Below are 18,882 nucleotides of genomic sequence, written 5' to 3'. Positions count from 1 at the left end.
TATTTTTTTTCTTCCTGGTCTCCCGAAATGAGTGACTGTGACGGCGTTCGCGTGAATTCGACACAGACAAGGCGAGGTCAGAACCTGCCGGTGAGATTCATGCAAACGCCATTGCATTTGGGTGCGTTGAGATCGCCGAGGCGAAACAACGTGCAGAAATGCTTGCGCCAGAATTAACAACAGTGGCTCATGTCAAGATTGCTCTGTTCTCATTCATGCATTCTCTGTAGCCGTCACTGGCAATGAATAGCGCAATAGTATCACTACTGCTTGCCTCAAGCCAAACACATGGTATGATTGTATCCTTGACCTGTCTTCCAAATTTCGACAGATGTTTAGCAACTACCAGTTCGACAGATATATACCAACTAGCCTGGAAGAATATTCCGGCTTCATATCTCCTTCAAAGGCCAGCGCAGTCCTAGGCCTAACTTCGATTACTGCTCTAGAGGATCGATAACTGTTTTCTGCTTAGTTGGCTGTATATTGTTACTTCGCATCATGGCGTTATAATGGTGATGCCCCCAGGGTGCAAAGCGTAACGCGAACTTTGGCGATAGAAATATCCGCATCCGAGACCTGGAGAGCTTAGTAATATGTCTTACAACGTACTAAAAATTATGCAGCTTTGCACCACTGAAATACCGTGATTTATCTAGTTAACTGATGTATATCGAATCGGCTAGCCGGGTTATTGCAGGAGTGGGGCAAAAAAAGAACAAAAAGAATACACACTATGAAGTTAGCGTAATCTGGTGACATAAAGCGCACAAATAGTATAATAAAGGTACAATATTAAGCAAAATGTATCTCCAACATTATTCAATGAATACAATACATTAAAAGCGACCCAGCTATTCTAGGAATATATTTCTATGCGTAAATTATGTATGGAAAAAAGTACTTTAAAACACATGAACATGCCAAAGACAAGTGCAGTTAACAATGAATAAACTTTCGACACGGGCTGGGCGAATTGATTTTCGGTTCTCCCCATAGAAAACACTGTCCATTCTTTTCGCACTAACACGCGGCCTACAGACAGACACAAGCCTACCACTGAAAGAAACCGAATTATCGACAAAAAGTGACCACAAATTCCTGAGCATAACTTTTGACAAAAAACTTCCCTTCTTGCCCCATAAAAAGAACCAGAAAAAGAAAGCTTTGTCCTTTGTCGCTTTGTCCACACGACTCTCTGCCCACAGTGACGGGAATTAAAGGCGCAGGCTCCTTTCCCAAGCAATGTAGCCCTACTAAGCCGAGCACCAGGCCGGGCCATAGCTTGTACCCATTTTGAGAAAACCGGTGGGTACCCGGCCGGTGGCGGGAGTCGAACCCACCACCTCCCGAAGCCGAGGCGGGCGCTCTGCCACGCTTTCTTTTTCCCTAAATATCTTAAAAGTGCTTTCATGTAAACGCTGGGGGTATTATAGGACCTGTCTTTCACACACCTGCCGCAGCATAGTTTGCTCTTGCCAAAATTATGGGTGCATAGTGTACAGTTCAGCTCGGCCGGCCTACCTCAAGCAATAGCTCCAGTACATAACTCATGTCTGCGCCTTGCAAGTGAGGCATACAGGACATTGCCCATGCGCTGTCAATATGTAGAATGTAACGAACCACACACTGCAAATAGAAGAGCCATGCTCACATGTGCATACGTCCTGAAAACCCGTTCACTAGCTAACATCTCTGCAACTCCATAGTTAAGAAGTGGCCGTCGAAGCAGCTGTTCAGTAACACACCCAATGCAACGAGAACTCTCGTCCTCCGTTTTGAAGAAATTTGCCGGGAATTAGATATTCTTGAAACACCGCATGATATTGCCCAGAGACCTGAACTAATGCCACCTTGGTATACCGTTGCCGCTGTAGGCGACAACACACTGACAATTTCACAAAAAGCAATCTCCAAGTGAACACATATTACAAGAATTTTTGGCGCTGGATTAGAAATACAGAGACTACACAGCATTGTTACAGATGGTTCCAAAAGCAGCACATTACGTCGGAAGTGCTGTAGGGCAAGATAAATGAGAAAAGGTAGCCAGGTTGCCTCAGTGCGCGTCACTTTTCACAGCAGAACGTTATGCCATTTTCGTAGCTGTAGCAAGTATAGTCGAGAAGAACATTCAAACCATCATCGTCTACACGGATTCACTGAGTGTAAGCACAGCACTGCACTCCAAAAATGTAAGAGAACCTTTAATAGGAGATATAATACTTAACATAACTATTGAAACACAAGGAAGTGAAATTAAGTTCTGCTGGCTACCAAGCCATATTGGAATTAGTGGCAACAAGAGAGCTGACGCGTGCGCTGCTCAAGCTCATCATAAGAAAGTGAGGACTGTAAATAAACCCTACGCAGATTGCATAATGTTAGTAAAAATAAACTTAAAGAAAATGACAGTCTACATGGAATAGTTAAATGAATAACAAACTACATTCAGTAAAACCTATTCTAGGAGGATGGAGATCATGCAGGTATCAAAAACGTTTTACAGAGGTAATGTTATGCCGCATACGCACGGGACGCGCACACCTAACACATAACTTTCTACCGACAAAATAAGACAAAACCTCTAAGTTAGAAATCTGGAGGTGAGCTGACAGTAAATCACATTTTATTTTCGTGCACACAATTGGAACGGCTAAGGAAAAAATAATTTACTGTGTTTTACAATGAACGTATTCCCTTCCACCTCAATTTACATTTAGGAGGTCATACAATTGCATATATTTTATGTGATTTTAGTTTCCTAAAAGAAGCGGCGTTATTAAAAAAACTATAATATCACAAAAACTATGAACTCGGAAAATTCTTACCCTATGCTTTGACACATATGGCGACGCACCTCATCCATTTTCGCAGGCTTGAGAAGAGGGCTGGGGGGTTTATTTCATTTGTTGGGCTCCTCGCAGTCGTTCTATGACAAAGACTGTCACCGAGCACACCAAATTTTTTAATGACGTTTTGCCATTAGTTTGGTGCATGATGGTCTGAGTAGCTTGTGCGCCATAAAAACCAATACAGTACAATACAATAATTAGTAAGACCACTGTATCGTTTAATTTTAAGGTTATGGGCACGCCTGCTTGAGCGGACAATATCAGGAAAAATGTAGCCATTACCGGAAGCGCGATAACGGAATTTTACTACGCAATCGAGGAATTCCAGTGACATGATGTGACGGCCCACGGATAGAAGGGTTGAGTTCAAAATTCGACAAGCCACACTTGTGCCGCCGCGGTGGCTCAGCGATTATGGCGCTCGCCTGCTGACCCAAAAGACGCGGGTTCGATTCCGGCCGCGGCGGTCCAATTTCGATGAAGGCGAAATTCAGAGGCCCGTATGAGGTGTGATATCATCGCACGCTCAAGAACCCGACGGACGTGGTCGAAATTTCCGGAGCCCTTCACTACGGCGCCCCTCATAGCCTGAGTCGCTTTAGGATGTTAAACCGCAATAAACTAAACTAGATAAGCCACAACATGGCGAAAAATGGTCGTCGTACTAATGATATACATATTAAACAGGCTAACTTTATTTCCGCGCTAGGGACTAGAGTAGTGTCCCGTTGTTTATCAGGCTTTCTGAAGGAAGCAGCAAAACCAAGTATGGAATGGTTTTGTTTGGTTTATGGGGGTTTAACGTCCTCAAGAAACTCAGGTTATGCATTACGCCGTAGTGAAGGGCTCCTGATATTTTGACCACCTGGGGTACTTTAACGTGCACTGATATCGCACAGTGCACGGGACTTTAGCACTTCGCCTCCATAGAAATGCGACTGCCGCAGCCCAGATCAAAGTCGCGTCTTTCGGTTCACCAGCCGAACGCGGTAACCACTTAGCCACCGCGGCGGCTGCGTTTAAAAGGTGGAAACGACCCAGAAACAAAATACAGCTATCGCCGTCACCAGCCGCTCTCGCGAGTAAAATGCGTGCATCAGCACCGATTTTTTGGCGGGGATTACGTAGGGTACGCGACACTGAAATTCACCTCTAAATGGTGGCAACCGGTTCTTTTCGATAAGGATGTCACGAGTTATTACCTACAGGCGGGAAGATTTTCAAATTAAATTTTTACTGCGACAGAATGCGCATATGGATAAACACCAGCGTAGCCAGAAAAAGCCAGATAATCAATTCTTAGTGAGAATTATAGCTGAGTGACGCAGTTCTTAGTTCCCCTTTAACGCACTATTATGATACATTCCAGCGGCTAAAAAGACACGGACGAAGGTAGACGAGACAGGACGAACGCCGGACTTCAACTGAGGTTTATTTCACAAACAGCGATAATATACAAAAGGGGGCGCAAGGAAAAGTAATCCGTGACAAGATTAACCCATAATCAAAAAAGTGCAGAAGGCTCCTTTGCCATGCCACTCATGTTTTCCACATCGGCGCACCTACTATCTATCGCCTACCTGGCTGAATCCACCCGTTTGCCTTCAGGTAATCTATTTCTTTTTTGTTTAGCGCCACAGAAGGGCTGCTGACGCAAACGGGTGGATTCAGCCAGGTAGGCGATAGATAGTAGGTGCGCCGATGTGGAAAACATGAGTGGCATGGCAAAGGAGCCTTCTGCACTTTTTTGATTATGGGTTAATCTTGTCACGGATTACTTTTCCTTGCGCCCCCTTTTGTATATTATCGCTGTTTGTGAAATAAACCTCAGTTGAAGTCCGGCGTTCGTCCTGTCTCGTCTACCTTCGTCCGTGTCTTTTTAGCCGCTGGAATGTATCATAATAGTACTACCAACCAACTAGCCCAACTTTCTACGCTTAATCCCCTTTAACGTCCCGATATCACACATGGGCTATGAGAGACGCCGCAATGGAGGGGTGCGGAATAACTTTGTCCAGGTGGGGCTCTTTAACGTGCCCTGACATCGCGCAGCAAACGGCCGTTCTTCTATTTCGCCGCCATCGAAATGCCGCCGCGCAGACGGGATCCAAGCCGCTACCCTGGTGTCAGGAGCTGAACGCCAAGCCCCCTGAACCACAGCGGCGGGTACCACATAAACTTCGAACCGTAACGAAAAGTGGTGTTCAAAAGCTCAGCAGGGCAAGGAAGTCGGTCCTTTTTTTCGGCGGAAAGCAGAAAGCGAGCGTGAGAGGTGGTCCGTAGGAAGTTCAGCGTTATTTCACCGTCATATAGCGACAGGTTGCAATTCCTATGACGCCCAGTTCTTCCGAAATTACTACGTTGTACTACAGCGTGCATTTCCGTTCGCCTCTTCGCTCTCAAAAACGACGGCCCCTTAATTGGCGGTGACTGTCTCTCTTTTTGAGCCAGCTGAGGCAGAGCTTTTGCGTACGCACTGCTGACGTCACTTGGACGAACACTTAAGGCCCAATATTATCCGAGCCACAGCAAAGACCACGCATGTTCAAATGACTGTTCACTGTACGCATAGCCGCAATTGACATACCAGCATTCCTGGATACGTACCGGGGAGATAAGAGGCCCATGTATTCCAGATGAGCTTGGGGGTATAGGAAGATGAAGTAGTAGGGAAAAAAATTCATGGCCGGGACGGAAGGGAAGTCGCAGTGGCGGGAATATGACCAAATCCTTCTTCAAGGCAAGAATTTTGTATTTGAAAACAGAATTATGATAAACTCTTCGAAGAAAACTTAAGACATGTTTCACGCAAAGAGTAGACCCTCCCACTCCCCCCCTCCACAGCCTCCTCCAAGGGTTGCTGTCAATATGCCCACCCCTGGGAAGGTGGAAATAGCTTGGAAGTATAAGAACATGACGGAGTAGTAAAAAGAAATCATGGAAAAAGATCACCTCGCTGGTGAGTTGTCTGTGTCGGGGATACTTACCTGCTTACCGTCTTCTCACTTGACTGTTTCACTGTTACTTTGACGACTTGCCCTTCGTGATGGTTCTTTCGCCTTGTTTGACGTCTCACTTTTAGTAACATATAATGCCCTCTGGGCGCAATGTAGGACCATGAATAAATAAGTTGGATCGACTAATACTAAGGTTTCTATGTGCAACCAGCGGAGGATGTATTTTTGCACCAGTTGCGCCCACTGTTCCGTGCGTGTAGCTGCAAGTTTTTTTTTTGTTCTCGCAGAAAGAACAAGTAAACTGTTCCGCGAATTCTAGTTTCGCTCAGCTTGACAGCTACTCAATGCCATAAGGCTCGCCCTGATTGCTGCAGCTCGCAGCACTTAATTGGTCCCAATCAGCCCTTTATTTTACGTGCAGCTCTCACCACGCACGTGGAACTCGGGAGCCACGTGGACTGAATAAATAGTTCCCCTCATCTCACCGCATGCAGACGGCCTTCCCTGGTGAATTACAAGAAAAGAAACGCCAATAGTATTTCACCCTTGCTTCTGTTCGACCGTCAGTCCTACACGCTTATCACAGATATGCTTCCAATAGCAGGAATCCGGTACTACTTACCAGTCGGAGAGGTGGGAGAAAACCGTGTTGCCCACCATAATCCCCGCCATGTAAATACTTTGAGAAGTGGCCCTCAGCCACACACGGTCGCACACTAGGTCCAACTGAGGAGAAAGGAATAAGCAACATGCAATACATCAGCTTCTTTTTCCGCACTCATGGACTGAACAAACCTCATTAAAGACAAGGTGAGGGACATGCAACATGTGAAAACTCTCGGAAATGACAAGCATCATTTCAAGAAGCTCGCGATGCGTCAGGTGTAATCTTCTACAATGCTGCATGTCCTTGTCTACGTCTGTGTAGGCAGACAGGAACTGGTAAGGAAGTTGCGGCGACTTGGTGAATACTTTGTGCAAATACGCCAACTTGTCTGCGTACTCTGCTAAGGGTCCTATACAGGGTGTCCAGGCTAACATTTGCCAAGGGTTAAAAAATAAGATAATTGAGGTAGGCCCAGGAAACCAATTACATAGAGCTACCAGTCGGCTTGCGCATCTAGGCAATTTTTTCTATGGCTATTAATTAAGGAGTAATTAAGATAATTTTTCTAAATGTGCAAATATTGAGTTTAGACGGCAGATGTGAATAGCTAAGTTGGAGAGCACCTTCAGAAACACCGTTCTATTTATTTGTGATAAAGAAAGCCTCACGTGTATATTTTTTCTGAGCTCCAAAGAAAGTCCACGAAATACAAAAAAAATCACGTCACAAGCGCATTCGCGCGCCACGATTGCGCTGCTCTCAATCCTGGCTTGAGTGAACGAAATCAGCTGCTGGCAAGGCGCGTCGCCCCCACTGCTCCGGCGGGCCGTTATGTCGACGGTGGTTGCGACGCCCGCGCGAGCCAGTCTGCAAGCGTGACGGCGCAAGTTGCGCCGCAACCACCGTCGACATAACGGCCTGCCGGAGCAATCAGGTCGTCGCGCCTTGCCAGCAGCTGATTTCGTTCATTCAAGCCAGGATTGAGAGCAGCACAATCGTGGCGCGCGAATGCGCTAGTCACGTGATTTTTTTTTGTATTTCGCGGGCTTTCTCTGGAGCTCGGAAAAAAAAATACACTTGAGGCTTTCTTTATCGCAAATAAATACAAAGGTGGTTTCTGAAGGTACTCTCCAACTTTGCTATTCACATTTGCTGTCGAAAATAAATATTTACACGTTAAGAAAAGTTACCTTCATTGCTAATTAGATAATTGCAAAACAAAAATTGCCAATGATGCGCAAGCCGTTTGGTAGGTGTATGTAAGTGGTTTCCCTGGCCTACCTCAAATATTTTATCTTTTAACCTTTGGCTAAAGTAAGCCGGGACACCCTGTAAATCTTCCAGCTAAGCTCGGGCGTAAACGGTGAAGTTTTTTTTTTATTCATAGCGAATATCTTCTCAGGTTCAAGCGTTGCAACGACTGTATGAATCTTGCGAATATGCTTTTACGCCGTTGTTGAAGCTGCTGCAAAAATTACATCGAGCGTATTCAGTTGTTGAATATACTTACGTCTTCAAGTGCGTAGTGACACAATGCCTTCGGAAGAACGTCGGTTTGGTATTTTGATTGCTTGAAAAGTTAAGGCGACTAACACGTAAGAGATTTTTTTTTGTTGCCCTGCGACCAATCGCATGACAGTGCAAATCAGTGTTTTATCGCTTTGACTATTCGCTTTTCAAGCTGTATACTTTGACTGCGGACTATTATCGTATATTTGTGACATGACAGCAATAAATCAGTTTAAAACGCAAATATATTGAGCTGCAACCTGTTAGTACTCTCAAAGAACTTGTATCTGCATGCAGAAGTAACGATAATGGGGCAAGTTGTCATGGGCTCAATCCTGCATTCTTGAAGCGCAAAAAAAGCACAAAGGCACAGCGCTTCTGTGTCGTCATTTTTTCCTGTCAGTGTATTTTTTGCTCTTCAAAGGTATAACGCTGCATGTAGTACGTGTCTTCGAGAGGTGAATTGTGTATTTACCTATTCAGAGCGTGCATTTTTGGTCTACATAACAATGCGAGGTCAAGATTGCGTTTATTTCAGATTTGCGGTACATGCGGCCCAGTCTTCAAGGCTTCGATTTTGCACTGCATTGTACTTTCATGCAGCAAAACCCAGTGCGCACGCAGAACCGCCGCAGGCAGCCCACGTTGGCCTCATATCCGCTGAGCTTCTGTCGAGTCAGTGGGGTGAGAGTATTTTAGAGACGAGGAACGGAAATGCACGTGCACTATACAAGCTACCCACACATACCCTCTTGCAGGGGGGATAAGTGCCGTATCAATGTTTCTCAGCATTGACTCTTCCTCCACCCCCCCCCCCCCCCCCCCCCACACACACACACACATCAATGAGCGTGTGTTGCCGAAACTCGATGGATTAAAACGTTAAGGAGCGCAGTGGGTTCTTCTGGCTCATTCATGCCGAAATTTGTCATAAAACATTATCGAGCCAGTTTTTCAACGATTACCCACGCTGGTCTGGGTATAATGTATAATACACTAGCTTTCTTTCAGTCCTAATCACGAGGAGCTCAAGAGCTGGCAGCATCGCTAGCAGACAACCATGCTAGCTGAAATTTTGCTCATATCAGAGGAGTAGCTCCTAGCATGCAAATTACAAGACGCACTGAAGACAATCCCATCTAATTTTCGTCCAGGGTAAAAATCGCTTCTAAGATTCGTCTTGACTTTGCTGTGTGTAAGGCAACACCTAGCACGAAAAAGCTAGGTTTTCAGTAGGTCACGTCAGTGTTACTAATATGCACTAATCCACAGATGCAGGCTAACTTCTATTTTTCCTCCATGTCCCTTTGAGAAACACAGTTCAGCTCAGTTTTTCCGTTACAAAACGATTTCTCCCGAAAATTCTCAAAATAATCTGTCAATCCAGTACGTGACACAATAATGAACTTTGCGTGTAAACACCGACGGACGGGCGGACAGTGCAATTCTAGGTTTCGAAGAAAACAATTTTAAAGAGACAGCCGATAGAAATACAATGCTGTTCTGAGCAAGCGACTGAAAGGTGGCTCAATCTCAAAATTATTTGAGATTAACACAAATATTTCAGATTTGAAATAAGTATTATAGACCAATCTTAATATTATTTGCCTCTCCCGCCGCGGTGGCTCAGTGGTTACGCCGCTCGGCTTCTGACTCGAAAGACGCGGGTTCGATCCCGGCCGCGGCGGGCGAATTTCGATGGAGGCGAAATTCTAGAGGACCGTGTACTGTGCGATGTCTGTGCACGTTAAAGAACCCCAGGTGGTCGAAATTTCCGGAACCCTCCACTACGGCGTCCCTCATAACCTGAGTCGCTTTGGGACGTTAAACCCCAATAAACCAAATGAAACCATTATTTGCCTCTTGTGTGTGTGAGCACCTGCCAAGCTGCATAAGGTCTGCGTTATCCGAAGGCTTTCCTTTTGCGAAATATCTACTGTGTCGCACAATCCTCCATAAGTAGCACGCTGAGGTTTAGATAACTGATTTCGCCGTGAATGCCAAAGAGCGGTGAAACTGCATAGGTCAGAATGCAGAAAAAATTGACCCTTAAGTACAGAACAGGTCATCGTGCAATACAGCATACCAGAGGGAAGAGGACGAACACAAGCGCTGCTATAGAAGAGCTGGTGCTCGTCTAGAGTCTTTTGGTGTCTCTTTTTGTGGGCTGTATTAAATGATGACTAAGTGACAACTAGCCCTACGTTCTATGAGCTTGTAAAACATATGACAAAGAAAGGCAGGACTGTGGATCCAGCTTCCGTTTTATTAGGTAGACAAATATAGCCGTCAACTATATGCAGTCTGTAGCTTTATGCGATAGCAGCAACTGTATGCAGTCTGTGCAAATTAAAGGCAGTAAATATATGGGCTAGAAGGATGCATACAGCAGCATTCGAAAGGAAAAGTTGTGTTTACTACCACAGCTTGTATACTACCCAAGCTCCATCGTACCGCCATATGTCATGCGGGTGTCTGACGTCGAGAAAGCCGAAAGGGAGACTTTTTACATATGAAAACATGCCAGTTTCCTCCTTTTGATGCGTGAGGCTGCTGCTTAAGAAAAACGCGGAAACCCTGCCGCTGGGATGTCGTACAGTTCAAGCCCAAGTGGCATACGCAAATTCTTTTCCTCGCAGTAGCCTATACGAGGTCTGTTAGAAAAGTATCCGACCTTTGGCCGTAGAAAAAAAACTTGCATAACTGGAGCGTTGCAAACCTAGTCACCTTCAAAGTAGTCTACTTGGGACTCCACACACTTCTTCCAGCGGTGCTGCCATTGTGGGAAGTATTCCGAAAATGCCCCTTTCGGAATGGAGTTTAGCTCAGCTGTCGTTGCAGCCGTAATGTTCTTCCTTGTCTGAAATCGCGCTCCTTTCAATGACCTTATGATTTTGGGAACCAGCCAGAAATGGAAGGGGCCATATCAGGACAGTAAGGAGTCTGTTGAACTACAGGAGTCTGTTTTTTCGCCAAAAAATCTGAATCAAGTGAGAGGAATGTGCACGAGCATTGTCGCGATGGGTGCGCCAATTTCCTGTTGACCTCAGCTCCGGGTTCTCGCGCCGCACAGCATCACGTAGGCAACGGAGGACATCCCTGTAGTACTCTTTGGTCATTGTTTGACCCTGTGGAGTGCGTACTCGTGGTCTGCCACACAGAGGGTTTCAAAGAAAGCAGTCAGCATCACTTTCACATTGCTGCGCACCTGGCGGGCCTTCTTAAGTCTTGGTGACGTGGAATGCTTCCACTGTGACCTCTGGGATCTGGTTTCCGGGTCGTACGTGTACACCCAAGACTCGTCACCAGTGATTATGATGTTGATGAAGTCGGGGCCACCGTTTGCGGAATCCAGCATGTCCTGTGAGACTTCAACGCGAAGCTGCTTTTGCTCCACCGTGAGCAGCTTCGGCACGAATTTCGCCGCAACTCTCTCCATGGCCAAATCTTAGGTGATAATGGAATGTGCGGAGAAATTGCTCATGTCCACCTCTTTCTCAATTTCTCGGATAGTCACGCGGCGGTCACGCATCACCATAGCGTTCAGTTCGGCAATGACCTGGTCATTTCGGCATGTTGATGGCCGATTGGAGTGTGGTTCGTTCTCCATGGATGTGCGGCCATCTTTAAATCAATTGTACCACTGCTTAATCTGTGTGCTGCTCATAGCATCGTCACCGAAAGCCGTCTTAATATTTCGAATGGTTTCCACTTGGCTGTCGCCCAGTTTGTGGCAAAATTTGATGCAGTAGCGCTGCTCTTTTCACTCCGGCATTTTCCTTGCAATAAAAAACCGACGAGAGCACTACGCACTGCCACACTCAAATGCTGCGTCCCAGCGACTGACGCTATCGGCAGGCGGGAAAACATTCGTGCATGCGCACGAAGGTCAAAGATGAAGGTCGGCTGATGCAAGCGCGCTTGTTTCATATCCATCAGGTGTTCGCAAAAAAAAAATAAAGTCGGATACTTTTCTAACAGACCTCGTATGTCAGATGTAGTCACTATAAAGACGCCTTGCAACACGTAATAACATCCCGAGTGGTCAGAATCGCAGCCTTCTCAGGTGGAAAAGTTTCGCAAATTTAGTGCAGCCCCTCTGTGAGATCCTTAAGGGTAAGTGGACCAAAATATTTCTCAAATTTGAAGTTGTTACACACCACATTTTTGACATTTTTGTGACTTAAAAACTGGTGAGCTCCGCAATGACGTTTGCTAGCTTTGGAAGCATTTAAAGTAAATAATCGAGTAACGATGACCCACATGCGAAAAGTGACAGAACCAGACAGTAATTTCACGTTAATGCGGTCGAACAGTGCTGAAGTCAGGAGTACGCTAATGCTTAACTGGTAGCGTAAAACGTACTATTGAACCTTTGCTTTGCATTTTTCTTCGGACCTCACCGTGTTGGTAAGGGTATTCGTGTGGTCCCCCAGGTCGTACTCCCACCTTGAGCACTCCAACCGGCTCTCATTCAAGAACCTGAACGACCCATCTTGGGCTTCTTCGAAGGCGTACATTTAACACCTGCTTGGCTGCATTATCCCGCTACCTGGAAGCAGAATAAGAACAAACACTGTCATTGCTTGTCATCGCGTCATTGCTTCGGCGATAGCAGAAACATACGACCCACTGAACGCCGATTCCTCGATGTACTTTCTAACGACGCTCAAGACACTAGAGCGTGGTGAATCTTTGCGAACGCAAGCTTAGAGAAGTTAATGGTTTAGTTTGGTTTGATTTATTTGGGTCATGCAGGCATTGCGAAATCAGGGTGTGGGAGAGTGTTATGTGAAAATATTGGAAGATATTAATAACAATTGAACAGCTACTACAGTTCCCCATAAAGTCAGCAATAAAATTCCAATACGGAAGGTGTCAGGCAGGGAGACACGATCTCGCCAATGCTATTCACCGCCTGCTTGCAGGAGGTATTCCGGGGCCTGAAATTGGAAGAGTTGGGGATAAGAGTTAATGGAGAATACCTGAGTAATTTGCGATTCACTGATGACATTGTCTTGCTAAGCCACTCAGGACAAGAACTGCAAAGCATGATCAATGAGTTAGACAGGCCGAGCAGAACGGTGGGGCTACAAATTAACATGCAGAAAACCAAAGTAATGTTCAATAGGCTAGCAAGGGAACATCAGATTGCAGTTGGTAGCGAGGTGCTGGAAGTAGTAAGAGAATATGTCTATTTAGGCCAGGTAGTGACCGCAGATCCAGATCATGAGAGGAAAATAACTAGAAGAATAAGAATGGGGTGAAGCGCATATGGAGGGTTCTCTCAGATCATGAATGGCAGTTTACCAGTATCTCTCAAGAGAAAAAATATACAGCAGCTGTATCTTACCGGTACTCACCAATGGGGCAGAAACGTGGAGGCTAACAAAGAGGGTTCAGCTTAAGTTAAGGAGGGCGGAGTGGGTGAGGGAACAAACGCGGGTTAATGATATCCTAGTTGAAATCAAGAGGAACAATTGGGCTTGGGTAGGGCATGTAATGCGAAGGCAAGATACCCGCTGGTCCTTAAGGGTAACAGAGTGGATTCCAAGAGAAGGCAAACGTAGCAGGGGATGGCAGAAAGTTAGGTGGGCGGATGAGATTAAGAAGTTTGCGGGGATACATGGGAGAGGCCTTTGCCCTGCAGTGGGTGTAGTCAGGCTGATGATGATGATGATGATGATTGATTGGGGTTTAACGTCTCGAAACCACTCAGGCCATGAGGGACGGCGTAGTGAAGGGCTCCGCAAATTTCGCCCAACTGGGGTTCTTTAGCGTGCACTGATATCGCACAGCATACGGGCCTCTAGAATTTCGCCTTCATCGAAATTCGGCTGCCGCGGTCGGGAACAAACCCGCCTCTTTCGGGTCAGCAGCCGAGCGCCGTAACCACTGAGCCACCGCGGCGGGGTTTGGAGTAGTTAATGAAGCGATGTAAGATAGAAAAATCGAGGAAAACACAGGCCCCGTATTCTGGTAGTCTCCACTAAGTAGACACGTCTATTTCTGTCCGCTCCTTTGTAGGAACACGGGTGACGCATCTTTGACTGTTCAGTAATCTCAGCTGAAGTAGCACTTGCCATGACACTACAGATTATAATGCGAAAATTAATGCTGAAGAAACAGTTGCAATCCACTAGCGGTTTACATTACAGCGTTCGAGACAGCAAACACGCGCCTCTGACTGATTTTAAGATGTGCGAGCTTCTACCCTAAAACTAAAGCGTTCCGAGACGCCGGCGGCGGCGTTTGCGCTTTTCGGAGCAACGAAAAGCGCCTAGTCTATGGTCGGATACAACTAAAGAACGAAACGGCAGATGCCCTTCAAAAGTGGCCCTCCAGCCAGTGACGTCGATAAATTTTGACGACGCCACGGGTAATCCATTTCCATCATCATCATCATCAGCCTGACTAAGCCAGCTGCAGGGCAAAGGCCTCTCCCATGTCTCTCCAATTAACCCTGTCCTTCGCCAGCCGCAACCACCATATTCCCGCAAATTTCTTAATCTCATCCGCCCACCTAATTTTCTGCCGCCCCCTGCTACGTTTGCCTTCTCTTGGAATCCACTCCGTTACCCTTAAAAATAGCGGTTATCTCGCCTTCGCATTACATGCCCTGCCCAGGCCCACTTATTCCTCTTGATTTCAACTAGGATATCATTAACGCGCGTTTGTTCTCTCACCCACTCCGCCCACTTCCGATCTCTTAACGTTACACCTATCATTTTTCTTTCCATAGCTCGCTGCGTTGTCCTTAACTTAAGCTGAACCCTCTTTGTTAGCCTCCACATTTCTGTCCCATAGGTGAGTACCGGTAAGATACACCTGTTGTATACTTTTCTCTTCAGGGATATTGGTAAGCTACCGTTCATGATCTGAGAGAACCTGCCATATGCGCTCCACCCCATTCTTATTCTTCTAGTTATTTCCCTCTCATGATCCGGATCTGCGCTCACTACCTGCCATAAGTAGACATATTCTCTTACTACTTCCAGCACCTCGCTACCAATTGCGAACTGCTGTTCCCTTGCTAGGCTGTTGAACAATACTTTGGTTTTCTGCATGTTAATTCTTAGCCCCACCGTTCTGCTCTGCCTGGCTAACTGATTGATCATGCTTTGCAGTTCTTGTCATGAGTGGCTTAGCAAGGCAATGTCATCAGCGAATCGCAAATTACTCAGGTATTCTCCATTAACTCTTATCCCCAACTGTTCCCATTCCAGTCCCCGGAATACCTCCTGCAAGCAGGCAGTGAAGAGCATTGGCGAGATCGTGTCTCCCTGCCTGACAGCCTTCCGTATTGGAATTTTATTGCTGACTTTATGGAGAACTATAGTAGCTTTGCAATCGTTATAAATATCTTCCAATATTTTCACATAACACTCTTCAACACCCTGATTCCGCAATGCCTGCATGACAGCTGAGGATTCCACTGAGTCAAATGCTTTCTCGTAATCAATGAAGGCTATATATAGGGGTTGGTTATATTCTGCGCATTTCTCTATCACCTGATTGATAGTGTGAATGTGGTCTTTTTTCGAGTATCCTTTACGAAAGCCTGCCTGATCATTTGGTTGACTGAAGTCCAAGGTTGTCTTGATGCTATTAGCGATTACATTAGTAAATACCTTGTAGGCAACGGACAATAAGCTGATCGGTCTGTAATTCGTCAAGTCCTTGACGTCTCCTTTCTTATGAATTAGGATAATGTTAGCGTTCTTCCAAGCTTCTGGTACCCTCGAGGTCACAAGGCATTGCGTATACAGGGTGGCTAGTTTTTGTTGCACAATCTCTCCTCTGTCCTTCAACAAATCTGCTGTTACCTGATCCTCACCAGCTGCTTTCCCTCTTTGCATTGCTCCTGAGGCTTTCTTTACTTCCTCCCTCGTTACTGGTGGGATGTCCCATTGCTGTGCTCGACTGCCTCCCTCAGTAACTTGATGATCACATTCGCTACTGTATAGATTTGTGTAGAACTCTTCGGCTAATTCAACTATCTTATCCATATTGCTGATGACATTGCCCTATTTGTCTTTTAGCGCATGCATCTGGTTTTTACCTATGCCCAGTTTTCTCCTCACTGATTTTAGGCTGCCCCCGTTCCTTAGAGCATGCTCGATTTTCTCCATGTTAAACTTTCTTATGTCGGCCACCTTGCGCTTATTTATTAACTTCGATAGGTCTGCTAGTTCTATCCAGTCTGTGGAGTTAGACGTCCTCATGCTTTGGCGTTTCTTAATCAGATCTTTAGACTCCTACCACCGAATTCTGCGGCGCACTCTGTAACGATAGCTGTGAGATTACCATTCATTGTTTCAACACTACGGTCGTGTTCTTCAGTTAAAGCGGAAAATCTGTTCTGCAGCGACATTCTGAATTCCTCTAATTCATTTAAGCCGTGGTTATTCCCCTTTCATCTGACACCGCCAGCGATATCACGGTAACAGGTCCAAAAGGATCGGTCAAGGGGGAGAATCGGCCGACGCCATCGGGAAGAGGGGTTACTTTGAGTTGCACCTGACTATAGTCCACTGAATACGAAGCTTCCTGAATGCGGCTCACGCTCTCAAGCAAAGAAGACAGGAATGACGCGCTATGGTCACTTCCAAACTCTTCAGCTAATGTCAGATTAATCCATAATGCACTGCAGAGTTTAAACTCTGTTTGCTTCGTAGCTAAATGCCTAGAAAAAACCGCGGGACCGCCGCCTGGTCTCCACGCATCGGAAATACCACAATTACGGTAAATAGCACAGAGGCGGGTGAGCTTCTGCACGCATAGTAACATTTCTCAGAGTTATGATCGTTGCCTATTACTACTGGATTCGTCACGCAGTTTCAGAGCACAAGAGAGCATTCTCGCATGGGACACAGCTACTGGCTTCAGCGATGAGACCGAACCAGGGTACTCACGCTCTTCGCAGGGAACTCCTTTCTCTAGCCACATTTCTGTGGACCAGTTAGCCAGCTGGGCAGGCTTGGCGCACCAGTGCTTCAGCTGGTGTGTGATGAAGGTCGGCGCCATGGCATGGTACGCTGTGGGGAACCCGCGAAGAAAGCAGAAGGCCATCACCGGGTAGTGCCATGGTCCAAGCTTCTTGAAGACGTCGTCGGTGCCCACCATCTGCGGTTAATTTGCTTGGTTAAATTACGCTTGGTATAAGCGTATGCAATTCCTAAATGGAGGAGCAGTGCCTGGAAAAATATTCACAGGAACACTTAATTCCATTGCCTGTTGAGAATGTGATAGCCTCAGCAGCGGTTGATGCCTTTACCGAAAATTACGTCACTTCCGGTCTGGTGGCGTCGCTTCTGTCCAGCCAATGGGAATGCTTCGGTCTAGAGAGCTCACTTTACTTCAGAAAATGGGCGATTTTTTATGACCATCGATGCGTATTTGCCCCATGGGGCGTGTAATCCTTTGGTATTAAAAAAACAAATGTAACAGTACTGAAAGCAATGTAAAATGTTAATTATACTTACAAGTTGACTGGGAGGTTTTAAAATGACTTGTGCCAGCACAGGTCACCTTACTGCGAAAATATTTGATGCCACCTAGTTTTGACAAACACGGCGTATTATAGACGCATGCACACTATCACGCAGTGGTCGTGCGAATAATCAGCGACTAAAGGAAATCATTCTGGCACGTTCGAGTAAAAATGTTCACAGTTTTCAAGCAGCGCTTGGTGGAGTCCATTCCATGAACTACAATGTTCAATTTTAAAATATGACTGAAAAGTTTAAATTCTTCATTCCGCTATTTCTGCATCATTAGTTACATGTCATTGGGCACTATCATCATATTTCTTTAATAGATAAAACACTGAACGTTTGTTATTTATCTACTTAATTAGAACGACATTAAAGTAACTGATCAAGTCCGTCGTGGCTGACAGTTCGCCTCTGAAAGTATTTTGTTTATATCTCGAACTCCCGTATTCCCAGAAACTTTTTCTGCACTTCTTAGAAGCACCCAGGGTAGTATATAGAGGAATAGCTTAAAAAGAAACGTAACATCAAAAAGTGTAATCCAAAACTGAAGCTTTGAAACTAGCTAAATCACTCAACAAAAAAAATGTACATGTCCCGCTAATTTTGACGAATGTGCACGTGGTGTGAACACTGCAATGGCTTACACACACCGCTCCTATGCTCCCTAAATATGCGGCAGTTTCCTTCGTGGGAACAGAATATTTGTGTTGCTAAAGCCGGAGCCCATGTATGAGTATTCAGAAGCGCAGCCCAGCAGGTGCTCGATTTGCCTTTGAGTGAAGACTTCAGTTTTATTAACCGAACGCTGACGCATAGGCCTGTCTGGTCACAGTACAGCTGCGGCCAGAATAATACGGAGCACGCGAAAGGCGTCGAAGCTATGAGCAACTAGTGTTCTTGTATATGCTCCCGCAGTGAGCAGAGTTGTGTGACGGTTTTTCCCGCGCCGCTCGTAACATTATTAGCCGAGCGGCGATGACATCATCCCGCTCACGTATGCTGTTCCAAATCGCGTCGGCTCATGCCCAACATGTGAACTGGAGGAGGAGAGCCGGTATTTGGTTGAGCACAGCCTGCTTTGTTATCCGATTGAGGGGGTATTGTTAAGCCCCCAGCGGGAGGGGGATGGAGCCAGCCGTTCCCACCTTGAGGGCTGTTGGCTTTGTTATCCGACTGAGGAGGTATTGTGAAGCCCCCTCCAGGATGAGGAGGGGTGCCTCTTAACTTCCTATTCGTGGGGCTCCTGCCATACGAGAGGCGGCTTTTCCGCAATGCTTCAAAACAAAACGGTGGGCATTCGTGCAAATCTGCTCCCTGCTGGAGCACATAAAGGACCACTGGGAGAAACTGCATAAAAGCGCCACCTATGGACGCCAGAGCACCTGGCTCTCCGCGACCAGTGAGAGTGCTCGTCGCCATTCTCCTTCTTTACTTCAACCCTGGCCTTATGAATGTTC

General features: G+C 46.1%; 1 pseudogene; it reads right to left on the bottom strand.

The window, feature by feature from the left end:
* The window catches only part of LOC149326366 (solute carrier family 22 member 7-like), an 80,373-nt pseudogene extending 63,319 nt beyond the window's left edge, over positions 1–17,054 (bottom strand).
* Positions 17,055–18,882: the final 1,828 nt, after the last annotated feature.

The sequence above is a fragment of the Amblyomma mixtum genome, chromosome 10, assembly GCF_055824585.1.
Source record: "Amblyomma mixtum isolate Tamu chromosome 10, ASM5582458v1, whole genome shotgun sequence".
NCBI classification, from domain to species: Eukaryota; Metazoa; Arthropoda; class Arachnida; order Ixodida; family Ixodidae; genus Amblyomma; species Amblyomma mixtum.
The sequence above is the reverse complement of the archived record's forward strand: the minus strand, read 5'-3'. Positions and strand labels throughout refer to the sequence as shown.